This window comes from Anser anser, assembly GCF_964211835.1.
Source record: "Anser anser genome assembly, chromosome: 1".
In the NCBI taxonomy this organism is placed as follows: Eukaryota; Metazoa; Chordata; class Aves; order Anseriformes; family Anatidae; genus Anser; species Anser anser.
In genome coordinates this window covers 15,963,970-15,991,019 of record NC_139720.1, presented here as the reverse complement: position 1 = coordinate 15,991,019, position 27,050 = coordinate 15,963,970, and the positions used below count along the sequence as shown (strand labels likewise).

Here is a 27,050-nt window from a genome sequence, read left to right as displayed (position 1 = left end):
ATCACAACAGACAAATTTGCTTCTGAGGCATCCAAAAAGCAGAGCCGTGCCACTGAACAGAGCACCAACAGCTAGGGACAGTGCTGGAGCACACCGTCAGCCCCGGAGCACTGCCGGAACCACTGATAGCTGTGGGTAACTAACACTCACCATTTACTGAAAACCTAAAGCCTGTTGCTGTAACATAAGGGTAGTGCGAAGTTTAAAACACCTTTGTGAAGTGTCTTGAACAAGAGCTGAGAGCAGCAGGTTTACTGTTTCTGCTGTGATCTCACCAGAGGGTTAATGGCTACAGGACTTAGCAGGGAAGAGGGAAGCCCGCACACACGCAGCAGGCCAGTCACAAGCTGCCCAGTGACTGCAGGTATTCAGCTGGCATTAATACAAGAGTTGTAATGATTTATTTTCAAACCTGCAATGAACAGCACGTGATTTCTTAGGAAAACCTACAGAGTTAAGAGTATTAGCTCAGAATTGCATAGAATTGTTTAGGTTGAAAGGAAATTTTGGAGATCATCTGGTGCAGCTTGCCCAGGACCTTGCTCATCTAGGGCAAGGTGTCCCTGCCGATGGCAGGGGGTTGGAACTAGGTGGTCTTTAAAGGTCCATTCCAACCCAAACCATCCTATGAGTCTATGCTCTGTTACGCTATAATCATCTCTGTGGGTGGATGATCTCCAACCAACATGATTCTGTGATTCTACAGCTTCCACATCGGCTTTCTCCCCTTGACACTTTTCACAATGTTGCTGCCTTGCCTTGTACTCTGACCTTACTGCCTCTACTGGGTTTCCCAAAACCTACAGGTTCAAAACTTCCAAACCAAAAACTCAGTTCAGCAGAAAAAAATATGTCATGTCATTTACCATTTAGATATCAAAACATTTGCATTGCTACTCTGAGCCTGAAATGCAGAGCAGCAAGTTTCAGGAGATGGGGGGAGGCAATTAGGAAAGCCTCCCCAGTTTGACTGGCTGCCACCCAGCCAGCACCCATACAGAAAAGCAAAGTTATTTCTAAAAAAAATCACCAAGAAATATATATATATACATATATATATATATATGAGGAACATATATATATATATATATGCTATTCTGACACAAACCAAATTAAGGAAGAATTCATAGCACTTTAAAGGAAAAAAAAGCAATATTTTAGACTTTATAACATTATTCACACTGTAGTTTTGCTTTCAGCCGCCTCAGAATGCATTCTGCAGATTTTTCTTTTTCAACTTAAGACCTGCTACAGTCTAGGAGAGCGAGTTAAATGTTAATCAACTATAAAAATATCTAAAATACATAACTAGTATTCATTATGTAGTTATTTTAATGGACAGATATTAATCAAATTTGAAAGCAAAGAACAGCTTTCCTTGCACAGTAAATATGGCTGCAATGTAATCTTTTCTTTATCTTTCATATGAGAATGCTTTCATTTACACTTAGATGACATTTTCTAATATGCTCTCACTGTTAAAGTGCTCACACCAAATAAAAGATCCTTGCTGCAGGCAAGTATATTACTACCTAACTAATAAAGCTGATAAGTGACAAGATGTGAGGAAAAGAAAATGAAAACAATTAACTGGAAGTCTGTCAGAGAAACTATAAGCTCTACATTGTGTACCGCAGCTGTGAAATCTGAGAAGCGACAGCAGAAACCCCAATCTTTATCCACTGGAGTAACCAAGGCATTAGCCTCCTGACCTCAGTAAAGAATATGTTCAGAAAAAATATAATTGAAGGTTCTTTAAATTTAAACCACAAGATGCAGCTAATTATTGTGCAGGAAACATCAGATGACTTGATGGACTGAAATCATCATATTAAATGTATTTTCCACTTCTAAAATAGTCACTTACGACATTAATTACTAGAACTGCTACTAAAATCTGTAGATTTACCACTGCAAAGCAGAGACGAGAGAGAGTACACAGCCCAATTTTAAGACAATCAATGAAACCAGGTGTGAAAAGGCATCTTAGAATCACATTACCATCCAGAAAGGTATTTTCAGTATGAACACGTACGCATTATAAAGAGTTCATTACGAAGTTCAGGAATGAAGTCAATAAACTTACTGGCAGGAGAGTTAAAAATGATGAGATGACTGGCCTGGGTAGATGAGGGTAGATGACAGGAAGTGTGGGATAGATGAGTGGATCATGAGGTGGACTGAGAACTGCCTGGGTGGCAGAGCTCAGAGGGCTGGGGTCAGCAGTGCAGTCTAGTTGGAGGCCTGTAGCTTGTGGTGTCCCCCAGGGGTCAGTGCTGGGTCCAGTCTTGTTCAACTTGCTCATCAATGACCTGGATGATGGAACGGCAGGCAGCCTCAGCACGCCTGCTGCTGACACAAAGCTGGGAGGAGTGGCTGACACACCTGCGGGCTGTGCTGCCACTCAGAGGGACCTCAACAGGCTGGAGGGAAGGGCTGAGAGGAACCTCACGAAGTTCAGCAAGGGCAAGTGCAGGGTCCTGCACCTAGGGAGGAATAACCCCAAGCACCAGTACAGGCTGGGGGGTGACCTGCTGGAGGGCAGCTCTGCAGAGAGGGACCTGGGAGTCCTGGTGGACAGCAGGCTGACCATGAGTCAGCAATGTGCCCTTGTGGCCAAGAAGGCCAACGGTAGCACAGGCTGCATTCGGAAGAGTGTTGACAGCAGGTCAAGGGAGGTGATCCTCCCCCTGGTGATCTACTCAGCCCTGGTGAGGCCATACTGGAGTACTGTGTCCAGTTCTGGGCTCCCCAGTACAAGGGGGACATGGAGCTACTGAAGCAAGTCCAGCAGAGGGCTACTGAGATGATTAGAGGACTGGAGCACCTGTCGTACGAGGACAGTCTGACACAGCTGGGCCTGTTTAGCTTGGAGAAGAGAAGGCTGAGAGGGGATCTGATCAATGTGTATAAATATCTGAAGGGAGGGCATCAAGACAATGGGGCCAGTCTCTTTTCAGTCGTGCCCAGTGAGAGGACAAGAGGCAACGGGCACAAACTGAAGCACAAGAAGTTCCTGCTAAATATGAGAGGACACTTCTTTACTGTCAGGGTGACAGAGCACTGGAACAGGCTGCCCAGAGAGGCTGTGGAGTCTCTTCCTCTGGAGATATTCAAAACCTGCCTGGATGCCATCCTGCGCAACTTGTGCTGGTAGTCCTTGCTTGGCAGGGCAGCTGGACCAGATGATCCCCAGAGGTCCCTTCCAACCCCAACCATTTCGTGATTCTGTAAAAAGGTTGTGAAGGAGAAGCCCTAGGATAATTAGGATCATTAAATATGTATTTTAAGAAATTAGATTCATGTAGCAAAAGAGGACTAAAAATGAAATCCAAGCTCTTGTTCATTAAAAAAAGCATTTGGAAATAAATACTAGGGAGATGGAATAACTCTTTTTTTTTTTTTTTCAAGATCAGATAAATACATTATAAACATATCCTGTAACAACTAGGACTTCCACTACAGCTCAAATCATATCTAGCAGACAGGAGGGAAGGTGCATCATATAAACAACAGATGAGCAACAAAAGCTGGAGACAGGATATTGAATGAGATGCACTTCTACTCCTAACATAATAAAAAAGCTCTAAGGTATCACGGATGTAAGTGTCTATCATTTCAACAGCATCAACAAATAACCAGCTTCAGCAGCAGCAAAAATACTGGGAAGGATTGGGAAGGATTCTTGGCAATTTTTTTGTTGTTGCTGTATTGATTACCAAAAAGGTTCATAAAAACAAAGAAATCATACACCCCACAACTCATAATTGCCAGCCTTTTGTGCTTGGGGAATAAAAAAGGCTGATCTTTAATATGAAGCACTAAGGAAACCCTTCCAGGAGCTGGTGTCTGTGTGTCATTTTGTCATTCTGTCTCTCCTTCCCACCAGCTTGTAGCAACCCGTTGCATCAACACAACTGAACCCACTGGTAAACCAGCTCACAGGGTATCCCCCTGCCCACGCAGGCTTTTATACCACTAAGCTCCCTTAAACAGCTCACCACGAGATCCAAAGCCTGTACTGGCCCATAGGCAGAACCACGTATGATAGCAGAGATTGGCCTAAACCACTTTGGGACTCCACACCATCTACTTCAAAACTAAAATCAGGACATGAATCACAAGAAAAAAAAAAGCAAAGATATTCCGTCCTGTTTCAGTGCTCTCACAATCCAGTAATGGAGCCATTAATCTCCATTAACATCAAAGAACAGTCAGAGCTCATTACAGAAATTTGTATTGTTAGAGGTTCCAAATAAATAAGCAGAAACAGAAATTACTGAAACATTTCATTTCAGGAGGGAATGCCTCATTCACTGGGAAAACATTCTTTGCTGACATATAAAGCTGCACTGAGATACTTTAAAAAAACATAACTGTTATCTTGGTTAAAATATACTCTATCACATATAAATGAACTGTCAAGAGCAAATTTTCATTAAAATGTTAAACTTTAATGCAAGCAACTTTAAATTTCGCTTCATTAAGAAGCTGCCCGTGGTGGTTTATGCTGCTTGTAAGGGTTCCAAGCAGCTGTAGCAAATGGCTCCCCAGATGGAGGATTTGTGGAGGCCACTTGATGAAGAAGGGAGTTCGTGGAAAAGAGAATCAGGAATGAAATATTAATAGACAGATGAAGAGATGTTACGCTATGAGAAAGTCTGAATAGGAATTTAAGGTGGGTGAATTGTTTTGGTTTTAATTAAATAGGAAATCTGATAAACTTCTTATGTCTTGGACACTGGACATACAATTTAAATTTAATTCCTTGAAACACTACTGATTCCAGAAGTATATCAGATTATACAGACACTTTCATCAACAATTTTCTTTCTGCAGTATTCCCACAAATTATAGTATAAGGTTTATACTTTGTTTCTGACAAGAAGGGCACTCTTGTCAATAGATAATTTTAGAACATTTTCGCATCTGAGTAGTAATATTCAAAGGGATAGGAAACACATTAACTTTGTGAAAGCAGCAGTGAGTTCCACAGTAATCCTATATTCTTGATTGTCAGCCTCAAGAAGAACCATTTAAGTAGTTTGTGGGGAGAAGAGCGTCTATCATTAACGAAGGACACATTTTACCAACAAAGGGTATTTATTCTAAAAGACCATTAGCTTTCACAAACACATATGTGAACTGGAAGAGTCACCAACCTTTATTCTACAGGCAGCTCTGAAGCATATTGTAAAGTCATCACCAATTATAAGGATTCACCAAAACAAAAATTAAGCCTTTCTGTAGTCTTGTAGAGTCCTTGTTACAGTTAACACTTCAGTTTTCAGTAATGACAGTCAGCCTGAGGGGATATTAGAGTGCCTCATTAAACAAGCTAATGGGAAATATTTGAGAAAGCAGCACATTTGTACACTGTTCTAGTACACTAACCACTTGCCTAGCAGATAAAGCTAAAATCTTCATTGAAACAGCTCTTATTTGAGTGCAAATATCAGGGGAAGGCTCATGTCCACACTGATACCTAAGATTTCCACCCACCACGCATATCTAGTAAAGGCATTAACAGCAGTTAAAAATGGTTACTGGAAGTTATATCAAGGATGTTTGGCAGCACTCAGCTACAGCAGAGCTCTGAAATACGTCAGCTCAGCGGGACAAACCACTAGCACTGAAAGCACATTAATTTGTGAGAACACAAATCTCAGTAACCAGCAGGCTTAAGCGCAGCTCCTCTAGATTGGGGGTCTAACGTCAGCAGACTTCACCAAAGTCTTGTACTTTATTTAAACACTAATTTATCCAAGCAGAATGAGCTGTTTCATCTTAGAGAACCCATATTGTTGAACATCTAATACACAAAGTTGTTGCTGACGCTTATGTTCTTATCCAGACCCTGACCCAAACCAGACTGACTATTATTATTAGTGCCCAAAACCTATGTTGTTATATAGCATCCAACTGTGAAGGAGTCCAGTCTCCTGAAGAATCTGAAGGAAAATCAATGAAACTCTTCCCTAACTGATATTGTTTCAATTGTATACAACAACTTTACCTTAATGAGACAGGATGAATAACTCTTTCTGCTGTCCACTTGAAGACTTTTCACTGTCATGGGTATCAGTAAGGATCAAGAACACAGAATCATAACTCAGAAAAAAAAAAGCAAAAAAAGCACAAAAAAGATAAAATAATAAGTGTGCCATTAGGAATAACCACAACTGTCATATTGTGAATGCAAAACCAACTGAGATACCATTAATCTTTGTGAATTGCATCACAAGCATAAACTCTCCTTTGATCAAAAGGTACAAATGCAAACCCAAATCTTTGGGGGAAAAAAAAAAAAAAAAGAGAGAGATGCCAACAGGGTACAACTCTTGTGTAACAAAAGTGCTAAGATCTTTCTCTAACATCTCCAGGGCAGTATCTGGCAAGAACAGTGTAAAGAAACCACCTATCATAGCAGACACACATGACTATCTAACAAACTGAGTATCATGAAGGAACTATTCATCACAGGAACTATTCATCACATCCCTACACTGGGATTCTGCAAGCCAGGGAATCTGGTTAACCTGGAAACTGGGTGGTTACAAAATGGGGAAAAAATGAGCCAAGAAACTTGAGGCAAGGTCGAAAAGAGCCTACCATTTACAGGCTAGAGCATGAAAGTTTATTAAAATAAAACCTAGTTTGTTTAGTTTGTCACTTAGCTTACTAAAATAAAAATTAAATCTGAAATCATACATAAAAATTTGCAGAAATCTTTAATGGCATTTATAACTCACACAGAGTAAATAAAATATTATTCACAGCCAGAAAACTGCAAGTATTCAGATCTATCAAATACCATCTGCATGTTGAGGGCAATACAAGACATGCCACAGTCTGTGGACACCTAGAGAATACGTAGGAGAGCTAGAGGGGGAAAATACAACGTTCATAATAGCAGGAAGGGAAAGAGAATTTTGCATGAAAGCTAACAGGAGTGAGAAAGTTTTTAAGGTCAGATGAAAACTAATATTTAAAAGCATTGGAACCACTGCAATTACAGGGTTCCCATTCAACCTCAGCCTCAACATTAGTACTATAGAACAGTTCCTTCAGGGAATAAATTTAAATATATATATTTTATCCAAAGTTACTCTAAGATTATTCAACGTTACATTAGTCCAAAAAGATGCAATGAGAAAATTTAGTGTGAGTGTTAAAGTCAGGAGAGACTGGGATTTAATTAAGTGTAGACAAAATATGGGCCTGTGCACACCTCATGAGGTTCAACAAGGCCAAGTGCAAGGCCTTGCACCTGGCCAGGGCAATCCCAAGCACAAACACAGGCTGGGTGGAGAATGGATTGAGAGCAGTCCTGAGGAGGACCTGGGGGTGTTGGTGGATGAGAAGCTCACCATGAGTATGCAACAAGCGCTTGCAACCCAGAAAGCCAACCGTGTCCTGGACTGCGCCAACAGAAGGGTGGCCAGCAGGATAAGGGAGGGGATTGTCCCCCTCTGCTCTGCTCTCATGAGACCCCACCTGGAGCCCTGTGTTCAGATCTGAGGCCCCCAGCACAAGGAGAACATGGACGTATTAGAATAAGTCCAGAGGAGGACCATGAGGATGATCAGAGAGCTGGAGCACCTCTCCTGTGTAGAGAGCCTGAGGGATTTGGAGCTGTTCAGCCTGGAGAAGAGAAGGCTCTGGGGAGACCTTACAGCAGCCTTCCGGTATCTAAAAGTGGCCTGCAGGAAAGCTGGGGAGAGACTCTTTGTCAGGGAGTGCAGTGATAGGACAAGGGGGAATGGCTTTAAACTAAAAAAGGGGAGATTTAGATTAGATATTCAGAAGAAATTTACTGTGAGAGTGGTGAGGCCCTGACCCAGGCTGCCCAGAGAAGCTGTGGCTGCCCCATCCCTGGAGGTGTTCAAGGCCAGGCTGGATGGGGCTTTGGGCAGCCTGGTCTGGTGGGAGGTGTCCCTGCCCACGGCAGGGGGGTTGGAATGAGATGATCTTTAAGGCCCCTTCCAATCTAAGCTATTCCATGATTCTATGATACATCTTTTTTTGGGTCATTTACACAACTATCAATTTGTATTTAATAATTTGAAGTTTTCGACATTGAAATGGATTTTCTCTTTTTCCTAAAACAAACCAGGCAGGAATAGGTGTGTTATTTCTGGAAGAGCATTTCTAGGAAATGTGAAGGGGAAGAAAAGCTCTTTCAGAAAGTATACATATATGCACATACGCAGGGGAGGGAGTATCACTGATTTTCAATACTGAATTTGCTATGGATCTCTACACCTGACAGGTACCAGAAATTGTGATGAAGTGCCTTTCTGAACCATTAAAAGAAAACAAGACTATCAGCCCTAAAAAAACACACACACAAAGAAAAAGACTACCTAAATCACTGAAGTAGACAGCCCTAATTTATTTTGTTTCTGAATTAATTTTAATCAAGCATTATTTGTAAAGATTCTGTGAACTTAACAAGCTGTGGGAAATATTTCATTGTATATTTGCTTACAACTTAGCGAAATTTTTCTTTTTTAGCCATATTACTGAGCTTGTCACTTCAGGAAAATAAGAGCGTTTTATTTTTCTTCCACCTGAAAACCAGAAACACAGCATAGTTTTCTTTATGATGGCTTGTATAAATATATGACAGACTTTACTTCATTGTGTTTTGAAAGCGAAGCTTTAAGTTTTAATAAATAGTAATCTGTGTCAGTAGTGCTTTGCTGTAGACTCCTGTTAGCATGTGCAGAGCTTGCACAGTACATCTGCCCGCTTACATCTGGGAAAAACAGGCAGGTGAGCGTGGCCAAGTCACGGGGAGAGATAAGGAGCTGCTTCCCCAGCCGGCTGCTCCTCCCCTTCCAGCAAGGCAGGGGATCAGGATGCGGATCTGCACCCGAGCTACTCCTTTCCTGCTCTGGCCTTGTCATCTGGTGGCTGACGTGGCCTCGTGCTAAGGCACGGGATCAGCACAAGCAGGAAGGGAGCGGACGTCCAGCTGGTTCTGCTGACTCAGCCCAGCAAACAGCAACTTCCAGGTGGGAAGCATTGCCTGAGAGTGACCCTGAAAGACTTGGCAGCACCCACCCGCATAACCGTTCATTTATGCTAGAAAGCCAGCATTAAAACAGTGCAATCCTTACATGTTAAAAAAAAAAAAAAAAAAGGCAAACCAAAAAACCACACACACAAGAAGAAAACCTACACACACAACCCTACGACAACAGCAGTTGAACACTTCAAGGCTTAGTGAAGATTTTCTGTGCAGATAAATTTATTTTCAGAGGACAAGGTTAGGAGTTGGAAGTTGCACAGTAAATGAATACCCCTTTTACCCCTTTCCAACTTTGCACTTCTGTTTATAAACCACTTTTTCTGTCCTAGTAAAGTGATGCTTTACCCAGCTTATGGAAGTGAAAGTACCCAGCTTTATGGAAGTACCCAGCTCTAAGGGAAGTGATATTTAAAACAAACAAGGCAAGCATCAGAAGCTGAACTTTAGAAGCATGCCTTTAACTTAGACCTGGAAGCCCTGCATCTTCAACTAAGAAATAACTTGGTTTTAACTGTGTCTGTTTCTACAAGTGCAATTATTAAAACAATTGAGCCACTTTTCCGTACATTGCTTTAGGTTTCACTGAGTTAACTGAAAATCCAGCAGTGGACTCCAAACACATATCTTAAGATGAAGAGAAGAATGCATTTTCTTACTAACCACTTGTCATTAATTTCAAAAACAAATATAGAAAGTAAGACTAATCTCATTGCAAACTTACTATTTTAGAGAAAAATTATGGAGTAACATTGAATGTGTTCATACACTATTCTGGAAAGCCAGAATATTTATAAAAATACACTGTCTAGTTTACATTTCCAGTAATTCTTTGTTTGCAACACGTAAATACATTGCAACTATCAATGAAGAAAAACATATTTTAATACAAATTACTACATTTTATTTTAATACAAATTACTATATTTAGTTACCCACTTATGCAAGACACAGGATCATTTCTAGGAAGACAGATACCAGTTATATGGCTTTATAGCTATTACTCTGAAGAGAAAAAGAAAAAAAGAAGAAAAAAAAACCTTGCAAGCCTTTAACAACCTAAAACCCAATTTTAAAAAATAAGTTTCAATTATATCATTATAATGCAAGTATAATGTATTTGTGAATGTAAGTATAAGTATCATTGTCACGAAAATATGTCACAGTGAATGTGTTTTCTTTCCGTGGTAGATGTTTCATTCACAATGTTGTGTCTACATGCTACGTTTAAAACAAGTGATCCATGTAGAAATAATAAAACGCATTTTTGACCACACAGAAGAGTAAATGGTGTCTGTATTTGCAGCACTGAAGGTTGGTGTGGAGGGACAGAAATCAATGTAAAGCTTCTTCCTCAAGATACCTTCCAAGGCATGCAGGTTTTGCACGCTAGGGCGAACAAGGGTGTTCCCAGTATACACAGGTTAAGTCAACACCATGAGTTTATAGTCCAAGCACTGCCTGTTTCTTTGCTTTACGAGAAGTGGCCTGTCAAATACCTAGCTCGCATGCAAGTCCTCCCCAGGGCCTGGAGCTTCCCCTCTACCTTTTCAATGACAGCTGCCTGTGCCAGCGAAATGCGACTGTAACAGGAGATGGACCTGACAAGATGAAGGACCCCAGGTGAGAATCTCCCAAGTAACGTGGTTAAGTCCCAGAAAGGATTCTGACCACCACAAGGACCCTGCACTGGACTGTCCTTATTAGACGGAAATTTCATCAAACCAGTGCTGAAGTTCTTCAGGCCACACGGGTTTAGTCCTACAAGTGGCTTGTGATGGTCTAGACCAGCAGTCACAACTGCAGGGCGAGGTGATGATTCACAGCATAATACTCAAGCTGTCAAGGAATACAAGGGTACTTTAGCCTATTTTGGTGTGTATTTACTTCCCTCGGTTGCTTGTGCTGGCAAAAGAGATGTTACATGTGAAGAATGAGGCTGCTGCATCCACAGAAGAAGACAAACAGGAGCTGTCAAATGCTGAAGGGAAAAAAGGAACAGATCAACTACTCCGTTATCAACATCTAAAGGGCAAAAGCTGAGGAGTCTCAAAACTAATCAGGAGCAGGTGGGAAGAAATTACTGCCAAATTTTCTCAGGGCAGTGGACTGCCAAAGAGCTTCCTAAAAACAAGGCTGCAAGTCTCAAGGCCTTGAGGAAGAGACTGGTGGACAGAAAATCCCAGGAAAGCCTGGGAGATGCTACCTTCATGGCTTTCAGCTTTTGACAGCTTACAGTCTCTTAGACACGTTCCGATGGACAGACGTCCTCCAAGCAGCAGATGTAGTCCTCCTGTAGTCTCCCCTGGCCAGTGGTTGTGCTCCAGGCATGTCAGTAGTGGAAAATTAAGACAGAACTGAAGGCCAGCCCGCAGTCAGAGCTGAGCAGGCATCCTAATGTTCTCAGTAAGTTTTGTTAATTGTTACAAGACCCTGGAAACTCTAGGCTACCTAAAGGTGAAAAGGAAGTAAAGATGGATATCCAAAACGCCCTTCTGCAACACCGAGCGCTGTACTGATTCTCTCATCTGGCAGCCTCCTCCTCTTACTGGATGTGGGCAGCATGGAAGGGAAAACAAGCAGCTTTAGGAATTAAGAGTTGTCATTCAACATGGCGTATCTGACAGAATCTCGTCCCTGTTAACACAGATGCAGTAAATATCCTCGTTAAGACAAAATCCACTCTTCCTGTGAATCGTACTGCTCCCGTTGCAATAAATCACTCGAAGTCGTAAGATGACTAAACAGACAACGAAACGTGCTGCGCTTTAAGCATGCCAACTTTCAGCCTTAAGTGCCTCATCTTTTCTGTATGCTGAATCACAGCTGCTACAGTCTCTTGTTAATTTTATGAACCTCCTTCGTGCCTGCTTCTGCTGATAAGCAGATTGTCCTGAAAACTGAAAGCTTTACAGGTAAAAATGAAGCCACGCTCTCTTTTGCGGTGGGAAGACATTCTAATGTCAGGTTCAAGTCTTAAGTGAAAACATTCCTGCCACAAACCACCACCAAGAAAAACAACTAAGGCCAGGATCTCTCTGAAATACAGCCTTCACAAGCTCTGCACTTGCATCATTACTCTGCCTACGCAGAGAAAATTTATGAAGAAATTTCCATATTTGAGGACAACTGACAGTCCTAATACTAGAGCGGAGAGGGAGCTCTGAATCCTCACTGCGCTCTTTGCGAGGAAACTCTATGAAGTACTGATTATGTCTCATCTTCTTTTTCCCTATAACCTAGTCACTTTTCACCTGATCTTTTAATTAAAGTTTTCATAAAGCAAGATCTAACTGGAACATCAATTATAGCAAAATCTAGCTACAGATAATTGAATTTTCATTCAAAAGTGGAAAAATTACTTTACATTTTTTCAAACATCTCCGATTTTTTTTCCCAAATCAAAACAGTACAGATTGCTAACAATACTGCAAAAGGGCAACATCAGGAGGCAGAATTAATTATCTACTGGAGAAGAACTCATTAAACTGAGCACGAAGAGTTACTGTGAGTAGGAAAGAAACCAGTCATGAGAGCTTCTAATAAAGCACCAAGAACTGGCAACAAAGGACCAAACAGCTCACGGGTGACTGGATTTCTGAATTCCTCATTACCCTCTCCTACCTTCCCAGTTAATACCATTTATATTTGTACACAGTAAGAAACTAATAAGAATACCAGAGTATTTTCCCTCTAGAAATAGTCTTATAATCCACTGCAAAGCTGCTGATGACAGGTTTATATGTAGATAAGGTTTGAAGGAAGTCTTTTCTAGCAGCATGCTGCTACTCTTGCCACCAGAGATGACTTCCTTAATAGCAGAACCTCAGTCCTTATTGCCTGTGACCTCCTGCACTACTGTAACAAGAAAAACTTCCCATGATCTGTTTCCAATGCAGAGCAGGTGCTTTCAGCACTGCAGATGCCTACTGCTCATTACCTTTAGGTGCAGCACGACCCACCTTTCCAACACGGTCAAGTTCACATCCACATTCATCTGCTCACTCTGAGATTATGTTGCTCTCCTTTCTTAGCTTAAAGGACTTTTTAATTGCTAAGACATACAGACCCTTCAAGTATGGTTTCAATATGCCACAGCAGAAAACTCAAGCTTAGCTGGGAAGTACAAAAAGCATTCAGTAGCAAAGTCCTTTAATGAATCTTGTGCTGACTGCTTGTAAGGAATGGAAAAGGCTCATGGGAGTAATTGAAGAATTACAGCAGTTAATGATACAGCATGTCAGGTTAAATCCTGCAAATTAGAATCTACGTAACTCCACTGAGATGCATCTTAAAAACATATTTATAGACCTGAGTTGATTTTAGGTATCTTTTCTGAGCAATGACAAGTATATGAGAATTTGCATATATGTATCAATGAACGCATGGTTTGTGTTTCCAGTTAAACAGAACTACACAGTTACAGAGCCAAGTGGGAATTATGTAACAACCATTAATTGTAATATTTGCAATAAATAATTTAAAAGCATTTCAGTAAGAGCTTGAGCATCAGGCATCACCAGGCACAGGACTGACTGCTGCCACCGGGGGTACTGCCTGCCAAACACGCAGGAAGGAGAGGAAAGCAGAGAGAAGAGGTCTGGCTGTAGAAGAAGTCTGAGAAATGGAAAACCAGACTACGAAGTGCATTCACATAAATTGTAATGTTGAACAGATCACGACTGATGGAAGTATATATTTCTTTTTATTATTTTTAGTTTTTAAATAAAGTGTTGTTCACCTGCAGGTCCCAGAATGCCTTCCAAAAATGCAAGCAAACATCAGCCCCACCTTACAGAATAGCACCTGGAGGCACGAAGTGCCACTGTTACTTTCAAATCAGGTCACCAGGTAGCAACAAATCCAGGAGTTACAGACCAACCTTATGTTCACTTCGCAGATACCAGTACATCTGACATTTGGGGTCTCACAAAGTGCAAGTGAGGCCTTTCAACAGCATAGCAGGCGTTTTCTTATTGCAAGCCTTAAGTTCACCAGCCTACTGAGTGACAAATTAAAACAGCTGTCTATGTGTATTTATTTAACGTAACACAAGGCTTGCTGTAATTCAACCTCGACACTATAAAACTGTATGACAGCACAACATCTTGCCATAACATGAAATATTGCGAAGATGGGTTCAAGGCTGTATGTCTCTTGGCCTTTGCATCAGCATGAAATACGTGGTTTTTTTTCAGGATTTATTGCTACTACAGCACGCAGCATCACTGTGTGGGTTCCAACTCTTAAGACAGGCAACCCAAGCTGGTATTTGCACTTGCAAGATTTTTTTATGACACAGAAAACTTAGATGGCTATAGATCCCGTAACGGGACAAATTTCCAGAGTACAGAACACACAAAGCAGTTGTGAAAATGAAATGCAGCAGACCAAACGCATTTCAGTCTATTGTTGCTTCAGGGTTGTATGTATTTTTGTGACAATGCAAACAGAAATCCAAACCAGAGCAATGGTTGAAAGGAGAGACAGCAGACCAAACACTTCCCAGTCCGTTACTGCTTTAGGGAGACATGTATTTTAGTGCTGATAACATATAACAAATAGAAATCTAAAGCAAAAAGAGAAATATATTGCTTCTGAATGATTCAGCTACATTGGGAACATATTTACACAAGACTGAGAAATAAGCACACAGGCACTTATTTTTTTTATGTTTTACTGCAACTAACTGAATCATTTAGTTTAAGCAAGAAACAGCATTTCTGCAAGCAAAATGTCATAGAAGACAAATGTAAGCATTTCCAAAGAAATATTACACACTTCATCTTCAAATACCAACTTAAAAGTCTTAGAAACTTCCCTAACAATTCTTTCTGAAGTTGTATTTTTCAGCTATAGCTCAGTGTGACATCCATATCTACCCTACTTCCATAAGAACCTATGATTACCTGATGAGCAGATTCACATCTCCTGTAAAGTACTGTACTAATTAGTAGTTTATCAAGATCGTGAGACAAAGTAATTAATGTGGCAGTAATGACAGTGGAATCACGCCGGCTGAGAGCTGGTGAAGGAGTGCTGAATTGGGCCTCTTGAAGTTCTCTCTTACTCACTGCCACAGCACCGATGAAAACCAGTTACACTCGGTAGGTGTTAGACCTCCACGTTATCTAAGCCACGAAACATACATCCCTACTTGATAAAACTTTAACAAAGGGGAAAGAATTAAACCAAGAAACATATGCTACCACTCCAGAAAAATCTAAAGCAGCAAAAAGAACTGCTCCGTACCCTAAAGCAGCTCTTCATACCTTCTCTGGAGCTTCTCTCCAGAGCCCAGCTGCGGAATACAACCCCAAAGCAATCACTCTGACCATCTGCACAATTGGTTTTTGTTATCCTTTTGCATAGCCTCCTTCCATCGCAGTTTTTTCCTACCACAGAAACACAACCAACTCCTAACTAGGATATCCCCCAATGTAATTGTATTCCGTTCCTTGATACTTCCTGTGCATGCTGGCACAGAGGCTTCTCTGGATGTCTGGATTCTGGCTTCCCAACGCGACTGCCTGGGACACCTGGATCACAGATCCCTTCTCACCAACGTGGGCCAGGAAAGACAAGGCTGGCAGACGGGTTACTGATGTACAATTATTGCTGCTTCAGCACTCACACTTCAAGTTCTCCCTTCTACAGGCCAACATAGCAGGCACGGTTCCCCTTTATCCCAGTCCAAACGAAGTTCCCCAGTATGCAGAACTTGGCGATGAAGAAGCCTTTGCAACTAGACAGAGATAGATTGAAAAATTGAATATTTTGACTGTAAAGCGGACTTCTTAAGTCCTCATCACACCTAACATGTAGTTTCACTTCATGTATTCTGAAAAGAGGAAGAAAAGCAGAATCCACACAAAAGACAGCAGGCTAACAAGCAGGGCGTGCTTGCCCTCAGCCAGCCAGCCCACAGCCATAAGTACTTACACCTCAGCAAACCGTCTAATGAAAACAGTCACAGGCACAAATCCATACTCATGGATAAAAGATGTCCATACTCATGGATAAAAGATGTAAGGGAGCATATGACTGCGAGCATCTGGCTGACTACTAAGCCAGCCCGAAACAGGTTAAGATTCTAGGTAAGGAAAAGCCAGAAAACACACAAAGTCCCTAAGAAGTTTCACCATTATAGGGTGAATTATTCAGAATTAAGTTCTGAATACACTAAACTTAAGTATTCTAAACAGATGGCTCAGATCTTGCTAAAGATACGATTGATATTACAGAGGAGAAAGCCCTGCTGGTCTTGAGCTACCAAGAAAAGTCTTTTCTACACTGCTGCGTATGTTAGCTCAGGGCACCATTTCCTTCTGTGCAAGGGAGCACTCCACATCTAAGAGGATAATGATTAATCACCCAGATAGCACTTGGGTGTCAGGCAAAGCAATTAACTTTGAGTCAGGGAGAGGCCCTGCAGAGTGATACAACAGGCAGCTTTTGGCTCCAGGGAATAAAGATTCAGAAATAGGTGGGGACAGGCAGAATCAAAGCCAAAGCACGAGCTGCATCTTTCCTTACTTTACAAGTCACCACCAGCAGACACAAATGAAAGCAAAAACAACAACAACAGAGCTTGACCTAAAAATTAGACATTAAAACTAAAGCTTTTGCAGAAGCACACAAGCTGTTGATCATGATAACATTTTGTTTGTCCTCCCTACTAAAACGGCAGGCTTGGAGCAGGAGAGGAGGGAAGCACTGAACCTTCAGGACATTAGGACACACAGAGGTAATTACAAAGGGTGCACAGGTGTAGGCAGCCCTCCCCGAAGCCAGAATTTTAAGATAAATAGCACCTTTCCAGCCAAGCTTTCAGGTAATTTAGTAAGTGCATTCCCGTTTACTAGAAGAGAGAAACTAAAGAGAAGTCAGTGTTATTTGTGTGATGCTCTACACAATGTGAGAGCTCCTGTGCCAATACTTCTGCTACACACCAATAATTTTTCCCAGGAATGTTCCAGTTAATCATTACAATAGAAGGAATCTACTTTCTGTGCCCAATTCCTCCTCCTACTCAAGAACAACACACAGCACAAAACCAGACCCCAGTATTTGGCTCTAAATGTTACCACAGTGACCAAATTCCTGGGCTAAAAGCATCCTGAATGTCTATGCGCAACATTTTGTCTTTTCCACCCCTTTCTTCAAGATCCTGAAGCTGTCGTTCAGATGTCTCTGGCTTTCCATCCATCCCAGGCTGATCCAACGTGAACTGGACTGGTGAGGTCAGCAGCACCTATGATTAACGCAGCAGCAGGGAGCCTGTGAGGCAAAACTCTCAGCTGGTGAAGTCAGTAGTGAATAAAACTGGACTTACCTCTTCCCCTCAGGCAGATTCCCCATTCCTGCGCTGACATAGCTACTACTGACCTCAACAGTCCAGTAATCAAGGACCTGCAAACAAATAAAAAAGGTCACTTCTATGCAAATATTTGCTGAAGTGCGTGCTTGAAGTACACAGGTTTGGTGTCAGCCTGTACTTCCTCCATGCTCGTGGTGGCCTAGTTCATCTACTGCCACACCGCCTTACTCGGATGGCAGGCTGCCAGGATCCATCACAGCTCCAACCAACAACCCTAAAAAAAATCATCAACCAAATCAAGGGAGCAAGTATTTAGTGGCAACTTCTCTTGTTTTTTCTCCTTAGCCTCACAAATTAAACAAAACATCCTAAATATGCAGCTATAAACAGAAAATTAAGGTAGAAGTAACGATTGGGCAGTTATTCCTAACTGGATTAAAACTTACGAATGTAGCACATTGACCTGAAACTTCCTTATACAAAAAAATATGATAAGTGTTTCTCTCCTACTATTATACATTCCACAAGCAGGTAGACTCCAAAGTGGCACTGCCTCCGACTCCAAGCATCTAACTTCAGGATCCTGGATCCTCTTTGTGGTTCTCTCTCCACCAGCTATCCAAGACCGTAGGCTCCCAATTTTCAGTGCTCCCTACTGCAATTCAGATAGATGTTCAGACAGACAGCACAAACTTTCCAGCACACCACGGAAGCAGCTCCGTGCTTCAGTTATCTTTCCAGATTTCTGAAGTTGCTCCAGCTTCACTGCCACAGCCCTCACCAACATGCTTAGCTTTCTACCAGTTCTCCTTTTGTATCTATCTACATACAAAAGCTCATCAGGAATACGTGATTTTTTAAACATATTTATTAGCTTTTCCCTCCAAACATTTCTGGGCACCTTTAAGAAAATATTTTTTTTCCCTTCCTTCCATAATCCCCTGATTATTTTTGCTGTTGAACAGGTAAGTACACGTGACACCTATGCTCCAGCCGACAGTTCAGCAGCACACAGGGAAACTATAAGATGCTCAGAAGGTAGCTGTGCTTAGCATGAGCTAAACTCTTCCTTAGAGCAATCACTGAATCCTGACTGCCCATCCATTTCTAAATGGGCATTTACAGAGACGGAGAATGAACGATTTTTTTTTTCAGGCTAAGTACTCTCGGTTCCTCCAGGAACAGCTCTGTGAAAAGTAATGTGCCACACTACTTGAATTTTTCAGAAGAGTAGTTAAAAATTACAAACAAAAAAACAGAATCGCAGATATCTACCAAGTATCACAGCCCTATTATGTACTTTAGACATGAAGCAACAGTGCTTTAGGGGAGGACAAACAGAGGGGTGTTTGTCACCCCTGTTGCCCCTTCCCAGGTACAGAATCCAGCACTTGCTCTTAAACTTCATATGGTTGGTGAATGCCCAACTTCCTAATTTGCCAAGATCTCTCTGCAAGACCTCTCTACCCTCAATGGAGTCAACAGCTCTTCCCAATTTAGTTTCACTTCTGGATATGCAATAATTATTAAACAGATGCTAAATTCCCCCTATTGTTGTATACCTAGGGTTCAAAGAAGGCCACTTCAGTGTTTACTTGACTACTATGATAATTAACACACCAATTCTCAGTCTTCCAGGCCATTGCTAGCTCCTTCTAGGTTATCCACAGAAACTCAGAGACAACACAGGGAGACTTGAGCAGGAGCAACAGGAGTAAATGAAGGGCAGTCACTTGTGCAAATGTTCATACACCTTTGCCTCTGGACATCTAATGAAATATAATCTCATGATTCTCCTGGAATTTATAAATTGGAAAGTCTGATTTCCTGTTCAAACTGTAGAGGTCCACAGTGCTCTTATGAGAAAGAATAATTTCAAAACAGTTATATGATACAAGATTTTCAATCCCTCTGACAACAGAAACTCCTTGTTTCCCCAAGTGGGTCTGATCTTGCTCTGGAGGCTGCAGTGTGGGGCAGAGTGGGGCACCAGGACGGCTCCGTGCCCCGTCTGCCTCCCTGCTCCTCCCGGCACAGACGCTCTGCTCGGGTACTGCACCGGGGACCCGGCTGAGCTGCAAAAGCTCTTCCCTTAAGATTTCTCAGGGCACTCCACATAGCCCTGGTGGGGCTAGTTTTATATATATATATATACATATATATATATATATGTATGTATATTTGGTCTTCTTGGCTGGAAATCCTGGACAAGAAAACAAATTTGAGTACTAGACCTGTTATGAGTGATGAAAGATACACAGATAGAAAGCTAATATGAGAAAGATTTGTAGGTAGATTTTTCAAGGATTTGTAGGGTCTTGTTGTCATTCTAGTACAGGCTGGGTATTTGCAGAATGGAGAATTTCTCAAAAGTAACCAGAAATAAAAGTCCTTTTTCCATTGGCATGTGCCAGTGATCTCTTCAGATGAGTTTCTCTCATGGTTGCACTTCCTGGAACATGTTCCCAATTTACTGCAAGACTGCAAGCCATATCGTACGGGCAATACGAGGCGTGTGATACCAGGCATGCTCTCAGTCCTTTTCAGTTTGAAGCTCACTGGACTGGGTTTCCAAAGCAGGACAAGAAAGTAGAAGATATGTGGCCACGCACAAAGACATTCCTAAAACTCAACCTTCCTTTCCCAAAGTAATTACATCCACGGGCTCATTACAACCACAGCTACTGGCTTTGCCTTCCTGAAAGCTCACAGGAGAACCAACAGTGGAGAAAATCATGCACATGAGGCTCCAAGCCAAATGAGAAGATTTTGGAAACAGAAGGGCCGTAACTCTGTGTTTCTGCCCAAGACGGAACAGGTTTGCCTGCAGAAAATTCCCACCTCTGAAAAAGACTGGAAAACTCTTGCCCTATGACTGCCACTGATGGCATAGGTTTCTCACATTAAGTTTGTGTAGACTATGAAAACACGGGCCATTGCCAGGTGAATCTCATTTTGGGCACAAATTTTGTTTTACACGGCGGGTCTGCCACCATTTCTGACTTTCATATGTGTGTGTGCCTATTACCAGGAAATCAACCATCACTTTAGTACTTGCATGGCTGCAGGTGCTCAGCTGGCTGCTTGGTACATCAGAGAGCCCCTCAACGCTCCTGCTTGGCATGAGCCCTGGGGAAACTCAGGGCTTCTCAAACACGCGGCATGGAAAAAAGAGACCAAAAAGCTCCAGACGTGAGGCCTGAAATCGCCTCCCAGGGAAACCCCGCTTCTCCCTACAGGCTGCTGGGTCTTGCAGAGGATCCTTCAGTCTCCTCCCCATGCTACAGACCTCAGGGACCACCAGGGCTTGGTAGCCTGCCCGAAATGCCTCACGACTCAGGAGCGTGAGCACTCACTGATGTGAAATGCTCGCTAGTGAACGACGAGCTCTGAGGCTGGTGCCAGGTGCTTCTGGAAAACATCAGCTCTAACGAGGGCCAAAAAGCCTTTCAGATCAGCCACCGAGGGAAAACCTACTCGAGAGAGATACTCCCCGGACTTGGCAGACAAATTACACCGAGAAACCAAGAGCAGGGGGAAAAGAGTTCAACCAGGAGAGCTGGGGTGACTGCTCCTGAATATAAGCAGCTGGAGAACCCACCTCTGGGGAGGATGGAGAGGGTGCTTGAGGAATCACTAAAGGACAAGCCTGTATCAATAAATACACTTATTTCGTTTTTCAATCCACATGACTGCTTCAGCGTCTGAGCCTCCTAACGCAACAGCCACACAAAAAGGAGGAAACTCTGCTCCCAAGCAGATCGGCCTGGGAGCAATGCCTGGGCACAGGTGGCAAGGAGACGCTGCTGAGGAGTCACTGCTCGAAGGGAAGGCCACCGGGAGCGAAAAGCAAGTCTGTACTCTGCTTTTACCATCCTTGCTATTCAAATGAAAGCCAGCTAAATAAGAGACCAAAAGGAGGAGGGAACACGTTTGCTAAGGGCACAGCTCAAAGCTGGTTGTAGCCCATACACAGCCGAGCCAGGGGCTGAGGGAACAGCATGCATGTCTCACCCATGGGAGACGTGACGTGCAAAGGAAGGAGGCACCAAGTCCCTGAGCTGAGAAACCCAGCTTCGGTGACTGGGTCTACAAACATTCAGAATGAGAAACCACATATGAAAAACTCAGCTTCAAAACAGGCACGCACTTTGACTGAACTCTTAATAAAAACACTTATCTAAAGCCTCCCACACAACACAGGAAGGTCAGAAATGGAGAGAAAAGAAAGGTGTGTTTTTGAAGTCTTAATTTCTTCCTCAAATATCATAAGCAAAATACATTTTACACTGAAGTTACACTGTAAGACCTACAGAAGGATAGGTTAGCTACAGTTGTGAAGTAACGGTAACCCTCACACAGAACTGTGTTGCCCGGGATCTCTACAACACATTCACTACTGCTTGCCTTGCTCTTTGTCCACGGGCATAACCTTCACCAAAAGAAACTGAAGGGAAAACCCTCCTGCATATCAGTGCTCAATGGTTTTAGGCCTTCAGCAGCTATAATGAGTGTCCCACAGGATCCGGTCTCTTCAGGAGCTTCACATCAACTCTGCAGTACTTGAGACAAAAACTCAGCTCTTTACCACAAAAGACAAAACTGTTCGTGAGGCCCGTTACACCTCCATGGTACCAGCGCACAGCACAACCACAGTCACAGGGGTCCAGCTTGAGTTCAGCCATTTTATGTAGAAATAAATGATTTTCAGGGCTTCCATAGGATTTTGAAACACAAAAGCTTGTCATACTTTGATGGAATAATCCCTAAGATTTCTACAATGCTACATTTTAAAAGAAACTAACTTATGGAGGAATCCAACATAAAAATAAAAAAAATAAAAAAATAAAAAGAAGCATACAACTACTGATAATGAAAGAAGAAAAAAATCATTAAGAAAATTTTCAATATTTCTGTATTTTTTTTCCCCCATTGCTTCTCAGGATGCAACTGAGTAAGTACATACTAGTATGCTCAGAATAAAAATGAAGTGCATATCCTAAAAGTTCGCAGCAGAAGTCAGCAGCTAGCATTTGAAATCTGCCGCCTGGGCTGTCCTCAGATGCCCTCCGTTGTACCTCTTGGGATGGGGCTGGTACAGGCTTCAGCTGAACAAGTTACTTAAAGCCAAGAGTTGTAGCGGAATGATTTAACATCATCACTTGGTAAGTGGATGGCACCGGCCTCTTCTTCCTGCAGTAAATGAAGTATTCAGGAAATACGGCCACCTGTGGGTATCCATGTGGGTTTTTCAAGACAGGTAAGGAAATACTTGTGTTCAACCCTGCAAGTTTCCTTCAAGTTACCTTTCTTACAAAGAGTAAGAGTATCATAGAAGTTGCAATTTATGCAACATATGAACTGGATGCTATGTTTCAACATGAACAAAAAATACTTAAAATACCACAGGAAATATGCCTTGATAGAAGAGTGGCAGTTTAACCAAGTACAGGGAAAGTTATTTTACAAGATTCCCCTGCCTCGATTTCAAGGTTTATGAAGTATGGGATTTTTATTACTATTATTTTTCTTTCAGTTAGATAAAAACAACAACAAAAAGACCACAAGGGAAAAGAAACACACACACAAGAAACACCCTTATAACTTTAAACAATTTCTGGAAGAACCAAAAGATAAGAACCAAAAATTTTCTTAGCTGTAACTCACTGTGTATGCAACTTTATTCTGAGATGGTCCCCAAATATTTGCCAAAGGAGGTAATATTTATGTATAAATTGCTGATCTTTTGGTATTACACCATCAACAACGCAGCATCTAACACAACAGCACCAGAGCCAGCACTTGCTGACACGACAGCGAACTGCACCTAGCAGCACTGTGCATAGGCTCCAATGCACACAAAATTAGAGGACTTCAAAAGATACGGTTTTTCATCTTAATATATCCCTGGTACTCTGCAAGATCACAGACACAGGCAGAAGCTAACGTACCCTTCCAGTAATGAACCAGACGTTCTTGCCCAAGAGCCGACAGATCGAGCTTTTATGATGCACAGACCCAGCTCCTGAGCACAAACACAAATTTAGGCAGCTATAGAGCCTGGAAACTTGGAGGAGCATCTCTGGTCAGGGGCAGTACGGAGCCCATTCCAGCAGCGCGGCCGTTTGTCTGCCATTCCCCACCATCCCCACGGCAAGCTTATACTTACAAACCATTGTCTCCAGAGTCAAAAACAACAGCCTGTGAATCTCTGGATTGAAAATTACAGGCCTCTGCCACAACATATTTGGGGGCTGAGGGCGACTTTCTCCTCCAAAACGTACCAAGGCATAAACTCCTTTAAAACCCTGGTTGAAGTCCACTCATAAAAACAGCCTGAAGGTTTCAAGCTTCCCATGGCAGGGCGGAGGGGAGGAAGAAGAGGAGATTAACCTGTAATTTTCCAAGAGAAAAACGCACATCTGAACAAAGCTCTGTTGTACGCTTCAGAAGTAAAACAACGAGAAGCGTTCCCTCCCCTTGATCGCACTGGTTATTTTCCAATCCTTTCACATCACCTGGACTACCACATATGACAGGGCTCACTTTTTTTTTTTTTTTAAACCACTGTAAAAATAACATAGAGCTGGTATTACCTGATGCAAGCACTTTGGTTATCCTTGGTTACTTTTATTTGTGCCTGGCCCTGCGTCAGCAGGAGCCAGCCCCAACAGGGGAGCCCTGCACCATATGCCAGCCATTTCCACTCCTGCCCGGTTCTGCACACAGCCTTGTTGCCTCTGCTCAAAAAGTGACCTACATATGCAGTAAAAAGATGCTGCCAGGAACACTACATATGCCACGGTCAAATACAGCGTGTACAACAAACGCTAGACATTTTGGATAGCAAGCAAGCACTGAGCTTGCTTGCTCAGTGGGCTCGCGTTGCGAAGATAGGCCACGAACAGCAAGCTATGCACTGAGCAAGAAAAAACGCTGAGGAGCTGATCATTAATTGCGTACCATCTATTCTGCATGCTGAACGAGGCAGGGGAATCTAATCATGCAACTGATGATTGTACATTATGGTAGCAACCAATACTGCACAAGTGAGCTTAATTCTGCCACTTCCTCAACTCTGGGTAGCTTCAACAGCTTCCACAGCTGGTACCTGAGTTTTTTTGAAAGCCTGATCTGGGCAGCACGCTACCTGAAACACCACGCCAACACCCACACTCATCAGCTGCACGCTTCACATTAACTTTGCGTTATCAGACACAAAAGGTCCAAGTATGCCGCGTACCAATGCAGTTCCTCCTAGCTAAGCTCACACAAAGCACTACCAAACATGTGCGTTCCAATTTTTCAAATGTTTGGTTTTTGCCCACGTTTTTTCGTAACGAACATCCCTCCAAATGTTACATTCCTGACAGCAGGCTCAGCCAAATTCCTGAAGAGTCAGGGACATCAGAGCTGCTTGGGAAGCAGGGAATGATGGCTGCAGCCTTGCTCCTAATCTTTTACCTCAAATTGTCTGAAGAACATCAGCCTGGGATGGACATTTACCCACTGCATTTCTTGAACTTTGCATTTAAAAACTCAGACTTGAAAAGACCTCAGTTTATTAGCTTGCTCATCATGCTGAACGGGGTTTCCATTTTTTGCATTCCATATACTCTGAATTTACAACTGGGGGGAAGGGGAGGAGCAACACAACATGACTGCTTCCACCCATAAAAATCTGTTCAACACTTGCAATACACGAGGACTCTGGTTTGTCCTTGAGAGAAGGTCTTTATTTTCCAGAAATATCTTCTGTAAGTGCTGGGGAGAAAAGGAGAGCTCTTCTGTCTACAAATAGCGCTATGGAAAACGGTAAGAAATGGAGAAGACAGACAGGTGAGAGATGTTGCTCATTTCAGCACATGCCCTGTGGTTTTCATCCTTCAGTTTAACCACAGCCCTTTCTAAATCACAGTCACGAGAAAAAAGCCCGCTTTCTCCCGCAGACACAATTAGCACAGATCCACACTGTACCGGCCAGGGCTGAACAAAGTCACACAGGCAACCACCGCTCCATCTGCTTTTAGAGCACTGCACGTAATACAGTAACTCAGTTATTAAATAAATGCACACGTATGGAGTAAAATTATTCTTGGGCAATTCATAGAGCTCTACAAGAAAGACTTCAAAAACTTATCAAATTGTACACAAAAGTTTTTACTGGTTTACATGTAGGAAAGCATTTCCTACCCCTACCCCATTCTGCCTCTGCATTTCAGCAGCTGGCACTGCAACTGAAGTGACGCTTCACCGAGGGATCTCCTTAAGCCAGGGCTAGGAAGCTCTTGCTCGCTGTTGGCAGCCAAAGGGGAGAGAGAGAAAACTGGTTAAAAGTTCCTTCAATTTCTAACGCCTTCATGAAATTATCCAGGCTCCCTCTGGTGGAGGATTTAGTGCAGCATTTAACAACGGAGAGTGCCGTTTGCTGTATGAGAACAGTTTTCAACCCCAATTTTTTCTTTTGTAAAATAAATCTGATTAGGATTTGACTCTTGTGATGCTTCAGTGACAGCAATCTAAGGCAAAGCTTTGTTTCCAGCCAAGAGCTCTAACACATGGAAAGAAGAGAAACCTCTGATAAAAAGGAGAAAATAGCACTTTTTTATTATTATTGTTTATAAATTAGTGTCTTTGTGCTCCAAAATTCTCAGGACAGTTCCCAGTCCTTACATCAGCTTTCTGGACCCCACCAAAACGATCACCTCTCTCCCTGATGTGTGAAGGGAACAGAGATCTCTCTCCCCAGGCCACACACGAGGTCCTTGACTCTACAAAATAGCAAACCCTTAGCTCCCATTTCCACTGTGGTATTTTATACATTAGGCACCAAGTCTCACATCCCTGAGACAATACCACTGTTATTTATTTGCACCACCATAAAACAATTCAAACAGGCCTATGCATCCTGCCGAGACGTATGTACACAGAAGTCAAGCAAACCATCCCCTTTCCTCTCCACTCCCTCCACCTCCAGAAGATGTCAATGTAACCGGTTATGCCCATCAAATAAAATAGGAAGGTTTTCAAGTGCTCAAGAGGGTCCCATCTGGTATTTCAGTAGCTACCACTAAACGCAAGGACACCATCAAAATACCCATTCTGCCCCCTCACATCGTAATTCTGTTTTCTTGTCTCCTGAATGTTACAAAGGTTATCAACATTTGGCAGTCTGAAGCCTTGATTTAAAGTATACAGGGGGTTAGCACTTAAAACAAATAAAAAATAAAAAACTAAGCCCCCAGTTTGGGGTAGGAAAACAGCAACCTGGAGATGTCCCTTACTGCACAGGAAAACCAGCAGGAGCCCTTCTGAGGACGGAGCCAATTTTATTTCCGACAGCCTTTATTATGACTCACTAACTTCTTAATAAGACTATGAATTGCATCCCAGCAAGCGTGTTTATAGCATGCCAGAGGAGTCAAAAAATTATTCAATGGTTAAGAAACTGAACGCAGTTATGTAGAGGAAACCAGTCTACTTCTTAACTTGTCCTTATGCTTTTAGATAGGGAGGGCTGCAAGATTGTAGCCAGAAAGATTTACTTCTTTTTTTTTTTTTTTTTAGATACTATAGTGCAAGGACTTTTAACACCCTCGCAGTGCCTATCTCTGATGATGAATATTGCCCAAACTACAGTCTGACAGGGAGGCAGCTGAAGAGAAACCAAAATTCTGGGGACATTTAGGATTTACC

The 27,050-nt window shown here is 42.4% G+C and overlaps 1 protein-coding gene across 1 annotated transcript in view; it reads right to left on the bottom strand.

Annotated features, from left to right (window-relative positions):
* The window catches only part of SLC2A13 (solute carrier family 2 member 13), a 159,800-nt gene that overhangs the window by 130,971 nt on the left and 1,779 nt on the right, over positions 1 to 27,050 (bottom strand). The window lies entirely within an intron of this gene.